Source organism: Teleopsis dalmanni, chromosome 2 (genome assembly GCF_002237135.1).
Source record: "Teleopsis dalmanni isolate 2A chromosome 2, ASM223713v2, whole genome shotgun sequence".
Classification (NCBI taxonomy): Eukaryota; Metazoa; Arthropoda; class Insecta; order Diptera; family Diopsidae; genus Teleopsis; species Teleopsis dalmanni.
Window position 1 is genome coordinate 129,838,926 of NC_051847.1, and position 10,043 is coordinate 129,848,968.

Below are 10,043 nucleotides of genomic sequence, written 5' to 3' on the forward strand. Positions count from 1 at the left end.
ATAATGAATAATTTCATTAATATGGGTGATATGAATTTTGCTAAAAATTAATTGTGGTGAATGTTGATTGTAATTAATGAATGTTTTTAATTTCTTTTGAAGTTATCGTATAATTAACTGAAAGATCTTCCAATTAGTGTGATTTGAGAAAAAGTATTAGAAAAAACTATACTTTGTTTCATCAATTTTGAAATGAATTATTTTTTTGTATATAAGTAGTCTCAGACAGATAATGAAGATTTCTCCAGCGAAGAGGTATCTCAACGCTAGAGAGTATGTAAGTGCGAGCATAACAGGTCATTTATAGTACTACAAAAAAAATAAACTGATCCGAACAAAAGAAAAATATATCCGTTTCAGTGATAATACAAAAAAAGTTGGTCATGAGAAATTTATTTAAATGAATCAAAAATGTTTAAATTAAGCCCGAAAGGTGTTACTTAGTTTTCGAATATTTTTTAATGATCGCATAAATATTTTAGTTCTAATATTTTTTCTTGGCTAGTCATATGAGGTGAATTTTATTTTTGTTTAAAACAAAATGCTTTAGTTCTATTTTCACATAAATAAATAAATGAAATAAATAAATAATACTTTAGCTGCTTTAAGTTATGGAGCGCTTTACTTACTTCGGGAAATATTCTCTCCATAGATGGAGGCGCAAAACAGGACATAAACAATCGAATACAAAAAGTAATACAAGAGGAGCTTTCGCAAGGAAATATGGTGTACACACAACATCCGCACAAACACAAAAATAAACATTTTTAATGCAAGCGTTAAGTCTGTCTTATTATACGGATCAGAGACTTGGCTTCTAACGGAGGAGACTAAAAAGACACTACAAACTGCCATCAACCGCTGCTTGCGAAACATAATGAAGATATGGTGGCCAAGGATGAACACATCAAGAATGACATCAAATGAAGAACTCTGGAGGCAAACTAACCAAACGTCTATAAATGTTGAAATTATGGGTATCACGCACGCAGCGCTAACATGGAATCTTCAGGGAACCCGTCTTAGAGGCAGGCCAACGACAACAGGGCGAAGAACAATTAATACTGAAACTGGCAAAATGTTTAACGGACTTCAACATATTTCGCAAAATAGAGATAGTTGGAAATCATTTGTTGTAACCTTAATCTCCTAACGGAGTACGGAATAACTAATAATAATAATAAGAAATGTAATAAAGAAATTAAGCTTTGGCTCTGTCAAGGCTTTTCCTAACGCTAATAGCTTTGCAGAACATTAAAAAAATACTATTATTGTTACTGATAATATACTTTTTAAGCCACTACCATTACATATGTATTGCAATACCTACATATACATAGAAGTAACTTTTAATAGTACTTTTTACCAAAAGATATGCCAATGGACAGTATGATTGTAAACCATAACTTTACAAAAAACTTCAAACTCAACTTGGCAACAAAAAAAATTGGAAACACTTATCCAAAACCCAAATAATAAAAGGAAACATAATAACATGGCTTTCTCACGAATGAGGGAGCTGGAGTTGGTGTTTATTGACCAGGTAAAAAATACTGCGAAGCACTGGGAAACAATGCAACTATCTTTCAAGCGGAAATATACGCGATAGATAGATGCGCCAATTTCAAACTTGAACGTAACTACCGGAATCGTAAGATCGCAATACTGACTGACAACCAGGCAGCTATAATGGAACAATCGGGCTGGAACAATCGGGTGCACCTAATATAGATTCCGGGACACGATGGCAGCCAAGGCAATGAAATAACAGACAAACTTGAAAACAGATGCGACCTCAAAAATGAAAGGCCCAAAACCATTCTGTGGTCTAGGCAAACTCTACCCATTCTTATGAACAGCGCAGAAAAAAAAGAAAGAGAACTCTATTGAGCAAGGCTACCAAGACTCTCACAATCTAAAATGCTTTTAAGGACTTACAACCTGAACCGCTTCAAAGATTACATAGCACAATAAAAAAAAAACCTTAGAATTTTTACGGGATTACGGACCTGTCACTGTAGATTGAATAATCACCAATCGAAGTTAGGAATTCAATCTAACACAGACTGCAGACACTGTAGAGAAGAAAGAGAAACTGCATACCACATTCTTGGGGAGTTTGCGGCACTGATGCACAAGGGGAAGAAACACCTAGAAGGGTATTTCATGGTTCATAAGGATGCAAGACTAGGAAAGATATAATATGTCTTTCATATTATTAAAAGAAAATACATTAATTATTAATTGTAAGTTTAAACACCATCATCAATAGGCTCTACACATCAGGGCTAGTTTTCACTTTGATCATATTATTTTTCCATTTCGAATATATACTCATGTAGAAATGGTATGGGACCTTTCTCATAAATTTATCTGCAGTATTTAATTAAATAAAATATTTTAAATGGATTCCAAACATGATAAATTTAAAGGAATAAAAATATATTTCAATCATTTAGACATGCAATAATCACATTATAAGCTATTCATCATTTTCTGCAAAGCAATAAAATGAACTCCTTTTAGCTATAAATCACAATAATTGGATGCTACAAACTTATATTCAATTAAGACTAACATTTTAATTAATATAACATAAGATTCGAAAGGATTAAAAATTCATAGTGTCATAAGGTAATCACAGCTACAACCCAATATCGATTTGTTGTGAATATATAAGAGCTAGAACAAAAATTATATTTATTATAGTAAACATACACTATTAAAAACCTACTCTGGTTCGTTTTCTTTAGGCTCATGTTCGGGTGTAGTAAGAAATGTCCTTTCTAGAATTACTCCCTTTTTTATGCGTTATTATTACATGGGTTGTTATTTCGAAGGATATCTATTTAACCTATTCGTACCAAAATTTAATTCGAATAATAATTTTAAGTTAAAAGTGACCAACAAATGTATTAAAGGCTAGACTATTATCTATATATATGAAGTACCCGATAGTAAAAAGTATCATTTAAAAAAACTTATTTTTTTTAATAATAAATCTTGTTAAAATGAATAGAAATAAATTTCAGGTGAACTCTTATCTTGGTTAACTCTCTCCATCGATAGTGCAACTAAAAACCACATATTTTTTGTTAAAACTTTTGCTGCTGACAGTTGGTAAATAAGTTTCTTGAAATTAACTTTTAAATTAGCTAAGCAAGCCACAAACTTAACCACTGCAAAACCCGCACACCTATTTCGGCCAAAGTCTATAGAGACAAAAACCAACTGCATTGTGTATTTGTGAAAATGTGAGAAAAAGTCTACATATGGAAATGACGTGCCTAACAGTAAATAAAAGATATTTAAACTTTGAACAGCAAACAAACAAAAATTACAAAAAAAAATAAATTAAATAAACTAAAAATGTCTTTAAATAAAGTTTGGTTTAAAATAAATCCGTTTTGTCTCTATTAAGTACGCCTCATATACTCCGAAACTATCCCACTGCCGTGCACACACGGACTAGTTTTAATACTTCAATGTAACTTACACCCCCACTGACGGAATGTTTATTGTAACTGCTGTGGTCATGTATAAAGACACCCAGGGGCTTCATAATTAATTACCAGCAAAATGCGACACCAGCTGCGTGGCTGCACTGGTGTCTGTGTGTGTACGCTCTTTCACTGTTGTTTTTGTTTTTTGCAATAGTGTGGGTGAATGTGTTGGTATCTATTTTCAGTTTTGTGTAGTTACGGTTTGGGTTTGCGTGTCGTATGAGTGTTTTTTTCTTTTGAAATCGCCTGAAGCACTCACACCTTTGCTTTTTGTGATTTTATAGAATTCTTAGAAAAATTACGCTTCCTTAAGTTCTTAACACATAACAAAGGATTGGGTAAATATCTGCAGAGTTTGCAAAAGTTTTAAAATTTTATATCAAAATCAAATTAAATAGATTCTATTGTGATTCGAAGTTTCCTAAATCGTGTATTTTTGAAAAGTTTTGATTAAAATGTGTGATATTTATTTTCAGTTCAAGTAAAATTTTTATGAAAATAACTGAAACTATAACTACTTCTGTTTGTTGAGTTTGAAGTTTATTTTGTAGATGTCTGAAATTGATATATAAAAATATATTCTAGAAACAATGTTGAGTAATGTACTGTTCTGTAACTATTAAATTTTGAATTTGTTTCTCGACCTGGTTTGCTTAATAATGTTTTTTTATATATTTTATATCCGGCGAGAGGTAACCTGTTTTTTGTATTTTGTTAAATTAAACGTTTGTTTAATATTTTTTCATATATTCTTTATTTCGACTCTTTTTCTTGAGAGTCGTCATCACGACCAGAACTGTCATGTTTTTGGTTTCGTTGTCCGTATTTACATAGTGCAATATAGACTTTCAAGCAGAGTCGAAATATAGAGTATATTTAAAAATATTAAACAAACGTTTAATTTAAATAAAAAAAGGTGACCTGTAACCCGATATAAAATATTTAAAAAATGTTGTTTTATAACTTTTAAGCATAATAGTTCATTCTTTACGTAGCTGCTTAGTAAATACATAATAATTAATTCGTACTGTTAGATATTCCATATTATGATTATGATATTATTTACATACTAAATGATACCGTCATGTATTCTTTTAGAAACATCAAGGAATGTATGAAATGATAAAAAATATTATTTTATTTTCTTCTTTTCATTATTTCAAACTTTTCCGTTTCTTCCGTTACTTTGATTATATTTTTCTTTTTATCAGATGGGCATTGTTGTCTTTTTACATTAAAAATATTTTTGCAGAAGTTATCTTTACCAATCTAACAAACAATTGTTAGTTTTATTAGTTTCAAGCAATAATATATTTTTAAGAAATTTAGTTTTGAGTAGGGTACTTAATACCTTTTTCTTTTTCTTTTTTTTTTTTGAAATACGTAGTATACATTTGTTTATTGTATCTTCTCATTGTAAATGAGACTATCAATAAGTTTTAAAATATTATCACTAATTACATAGTATCATATTTTTTATAGTCCCTATACATTCCACAATATAAAATAATATGATTTAACCATATATTAGATACCTCATTTCAACCTAAACTAAATGTCTTAATTATATATTGCAATTTGAAGCTTTCCGACTTTTTACAAATACCGTAGAAAGTAGTTTATCCAAATTTATCTTGAATTGTTCTCTTAGATAATACATGTTAAAAATTGGTCTATAAAAGTGGAAGATACCTCCAAGTCTAATATTTCAGTCACAAACTTATTGTTAATTGGTCTTCTACTAGTAACTAATAACGATCCCGCAGTATCCATTGCCATTTACACTAATAAATTTCATTTTGCATATCTGCAATTATATGCCTGACAATATTGGAGATTTTTGACGCTATACCATATATATTATGTTTCGCTACCTATATGCAATTGGTAACAGCTTTAGACATTAAAATTTCAGTTAACTCCAAATAATGGCAGGTGTAGTGGTAATAGTATATCTACATCATTAATTATAAATTGTGTCTGAAAATATCTCAACTCAATAAAACTGAATGTATAACTAACCTATTAGAGACTATTTCTTAGTAGTAACCGCTTTAGTATATCTTTTCATTCTATTTCTTTCCTATCCTGCTGTTAATATTTTGCTTCCATTAAAATTTTACTGTTCAGTATTTAACTTTTTGTTTTTATGATGTCCTTTTTTTATAACCACGTATATATTTTTCAAAATAAAGCAACAAAATCATTTCCATTACTGGTAAAGAATATTTTTGTGTAAATATAAATACAAAGTTGCTCATATGCTCCTGCAGCTCATATAACTTTCATCGCTCGACTCTATATTGACCGTAAAATATCATAACTTAATTGACAAGTTAAAGCCAACTAAGAACATCAAAGTGTTAAGATGAGCAGAGAATACACAAATGTCAATACGGAAACGTTAACTTTAGTATTTACTCGCAAATACACACTGACTTATATACATCTCCACGTTTTTGTATAGACCAATATGTATAGATATACATATATAGTCATATGCATATATACACATAGTTGTACAGACATAGTTTTTTATATTGAAGTTTATTTTTATACCAGTTATGGAATTATGTATGTTTACAGAACCCATGTATGTACGTGTGTACGGGTGTATATTTTTGCAGCATTAAATTTGTAACGGTCAACAAAATAAAAGTAACTTTTCTGTCTCCGTTGGTTAACCGCCCGACTTGATTCCAGTTTTAAAAGTTCTTACCGCATTTATTGATTTATATTGATTAGCTTTAGTGCTTGTAGTATATGACACATGCCGCATATGAATAAATATGGAAAGGACGAAGACCTGACTAAATAAACAAAAAAAGAAAATTTTATATTAAAAGTGCAGATTCAAGTGACATTTAAGGGTCATTGAAAAGTTCACTTCTCTCGAAAGTAACATTTTGCAACTGCAACTGTTGAGTGCTGTCAACTCGGTACGTCCTTTTTTATACTATCTTAGTTCATTGGCTGTATGGTTCACTGATTTGTGGAAAAAATCTTCTATAATTTTCTAGTATATAAATTCAAACAACTTTGTGCATTTTTTACTACTGCTTTTAGAGTGAAGAAGCGTGTCTCAAGTATTTGCGCAAACTGCAGATATTATTTTATATGTTTTTCCATTTCGAATTCATTGCGAAGATTGCAGGGAGTTACACAGTCAAAGTAGGATGACATACATTAAACAAATAATTGAAGATGAATATTAATTCTTTTTTATGATATGCTTCAAAGTTTGTGATAATTACAAGTTCTTTAATAATTCATTTAATTAAATGAAACAAGTGTAGTTTGGTTACTTGGATTACGCGTACTGTAATAATTATGTGCACATCTTTAATTGATGATATGTTTGTAAAGTTGTAACAAGTAAGTAAAAAACTTCAGTTTTTATAATATAAAAAATGTATTATATCAAACCAGTTAAGTATGTCACTTATTTTTTCAAGTTATGAATATTAAAAAAAAGATGTTCTTCTTATTTATAATTTAATTTGACATATATACAATTTACTAGGAAATGAACTACTAATTAGGTTTTGACTACAATATTATAAAAACAAATAAATAATTATACAAAATATATTTCTATGTATTTACCAATGCAATTATTTATACAGCGTGTATTATATTGTTAATTAATAATATTTTAAAATGAAGGCAATTATCTAAATGCTTATAGTTCGACGTGATTTAGTAATGTATCACATATATTTGTGGTCTTTTTTACAGTCTTAACTTCAATCTCAATAATGACGTGAAATGTGGTTAAGTCAACAACTTTGCTAACTTGATTCATATTTAAATCGGTTTCGAGTATAAAGTTACGAAATTCTTTCAAACATTTCATTTTAGTCGGAAATTATATAAATATGATTACAATACGACAATTTAACTTACGAGACTTCTGATCTTTTTTCTTTAATACAGTTTATAGTCATAAATAAATTTATAATCTATGAAAAAGACATGCCAAGGTGGATATCTTAAGACTATACTCTTAATTTAGGTAATAAGAAGACTTTATAAAGTGCTTGTTATCAGAAGAAGATGATGTGTGTCTGTTGGAGAATACTTTGAGAAGAAAGAAAACTTCTGTATCAATTCCAATAAACTTTAAACAATTTCGATTGCGCGGCAAGAATTCATAGAATTAAACTTTTATGTTTATTTCTTTTTTTTCCTGTTGCAGTTCACATTTTTTAAATCCTGTTGATATAGTTCCTTACATATATTTAGTGAATAATCTAGAAATACTATATGATCTACTGTGAAGTAGCGAAAACACTCTATGAAGCAATAATTATAAGATAAGGAATAAGATATGAATATAGTACATGAAAAAGATATATGTATATATCAGTTATATCAGCTAGTTGAATCAGTGCACTTGAGCACTTTTATTCTGTATTAACTGCGAGGTTTCTTCATAACCACTCTGTACGCCTTGACAGGATTATTGTTTATCTGCAAATTCATCAAACCCAAAAGATAGTATAATGGATACTGCTATAGATATTAAAATTTTATTATAACCATCATGAAATATTATATTCATTATATTAAAAATAATGATCCAAAGTGGTTTCGTGAAGCTTTTAACTGTGATTAATTATTTCAGTAATTGTTTCATATATAAGCAATCTATAAATATTTAGCTTTTTCTTTAATATATGGAGATTTCTGTATCTGAATTTTTGCAATACTATTTATAGTATCTAATAATAATCCATATCTTCTCTAATTTGTATTCCTTAATTATTATTTTTAAAATCCCACTTTTTCAGTGTACACAGATAAGCCAGTAAACCACTATGAGTGACAATTTCAAGCAATTTTCGTATACATTGCCCCTATTTAAATAGCTGTTGTGCTCCTGCATATCTGGCGATATAGCCTGGAAAGCATAACTTTTGACGAACACAAAAGCTACCATTCATTATCACTTACTTTTGTATAGCTTTTTGCACACTTAACAAAACACTCAACACTTGGCAACATTTATGATGGAGTGTATGCAGCATGCAACATACTGGTGTGTGCAGTACCGCACTTCATCACAGCCCGCTGGCAAGTAGACTAAATGACATGTCTCGAAAAAGCATGGAAGTTAAAATAAAAATAGGAATATACTTCGTACTCGAATATAAAGCGAGAAATATAGGTCGAAAAACATACACAAAAAGTGCTGAAATTGCAATTCTCCAACAGATTTTTTCCACTTGCTTTTGTGTTTTTATTTCCGTTTTAACTTTAATTTTTCTCCTTTATTTGCACATTTGCAACAGCACAGTAAAGTGTAAAAGTTGGCGCGTCTGCAAGCTGATTTATCCTGAACACAAGTAAGCGCGGTGCAAAGTCGAAGTTGCAAGTTGCAAGTACGACGATCCTTGCAATGGAAAATGTGAGTACTTGATGAATAAATAAACAGAAATGCACGTGAAACTAAAGGAAAACTGCTGCATAACTCATTTTAATTGTCATTTTGATGCTTAAGCGGAAGTTGTTCAGCAACATAATTTTGTATTAAAAGGATTAAAAGGATTAAAGTGCTCAGTGCGATGAAAATGAAAATTAAGTTGCAGCAAACTTGCGGTGTGTGAAGTTTTAAGCAAATTTTTTGTTTTGTTTAAAAATAAATAAAATATTAAAATGTCTATTTGAATTTAATATCTGAATATCTCAAGAAAAAATTGCTTAATAAGGAAGTTCCAATTGAAAAAATGACTCAATGCATAATGCATAAAAAATTGAAGAAGAAAGATATAATCTCTATACAAAGTTTGTGTTTAACGTAAAGCTGTTGTTTAAAAACTTCTTGTGTCAAATCTAGTTTTAACTTAATTATAATACTCTTAAGGTATAATGATAAATTACGCTTAATTTATGCTATTATATTATAAATGTTTAAAAAACTATCTTCCTTTCAACGAAAAATCAGATGAGGTATTAAAAAGAAATACTTTCCAAAAATAAATTACCTGTTCCTAAATAAGGCTTTACTTCTCAAATAAAAATAATTGAACTTGTATATAGCCCTGAAGATTTTTGATATCCTCTTAACTAAAGAAGGGCAGTGACAAATGAGATGGAGGACCGTCTCCTGCCCATCGTCAGAGTCACAGCCTCGACAAAAGTAAAGGGTATGGTAGACTCAGTCTCATAGCATGCTTCCGAATTATTTACTGGCCTATTAGTACAGATATCGTGGTGCTGAGCAGGTTCTGCCTTAGTTGAAGTAGCTGACTAGTGAGGTTTTTGTCCACAACCGACCAAGTCAACCTAGATATCTGAGAAAGGGATTTATCAGACCAGTATTGCTTGGCTATGATCAGGTATTTTTGTTTAATTGCCAGTTTAACTGCAGCAAGTGGAACGGTTATGTGTGAGAAGTAGATGTCAGGGAGAAGAAATATCACACTATATATGAAATAACATACTAAATTAAATTCGTATCAAATACAAAATATACCTCTTCACTTTGTGGGTGAAGCCGATCGGTACTGTACTAAGTTTAGGAAGAATCAAAATTTT

General features: G+C 29.9%; 1 protein-coding gene across 1 annotated transcript in view; it reads right to left on the minus strand.

The window, feature by feature from the left end:
- The window catches only part of LOC119675710, a gene marked incomplete at its 3' end in the record, with an annotated part of 31,275 nt that overhangs the window by 18,963 nt on the left and 2,269 nt on the right, over nt 1–10,043 (minus strand).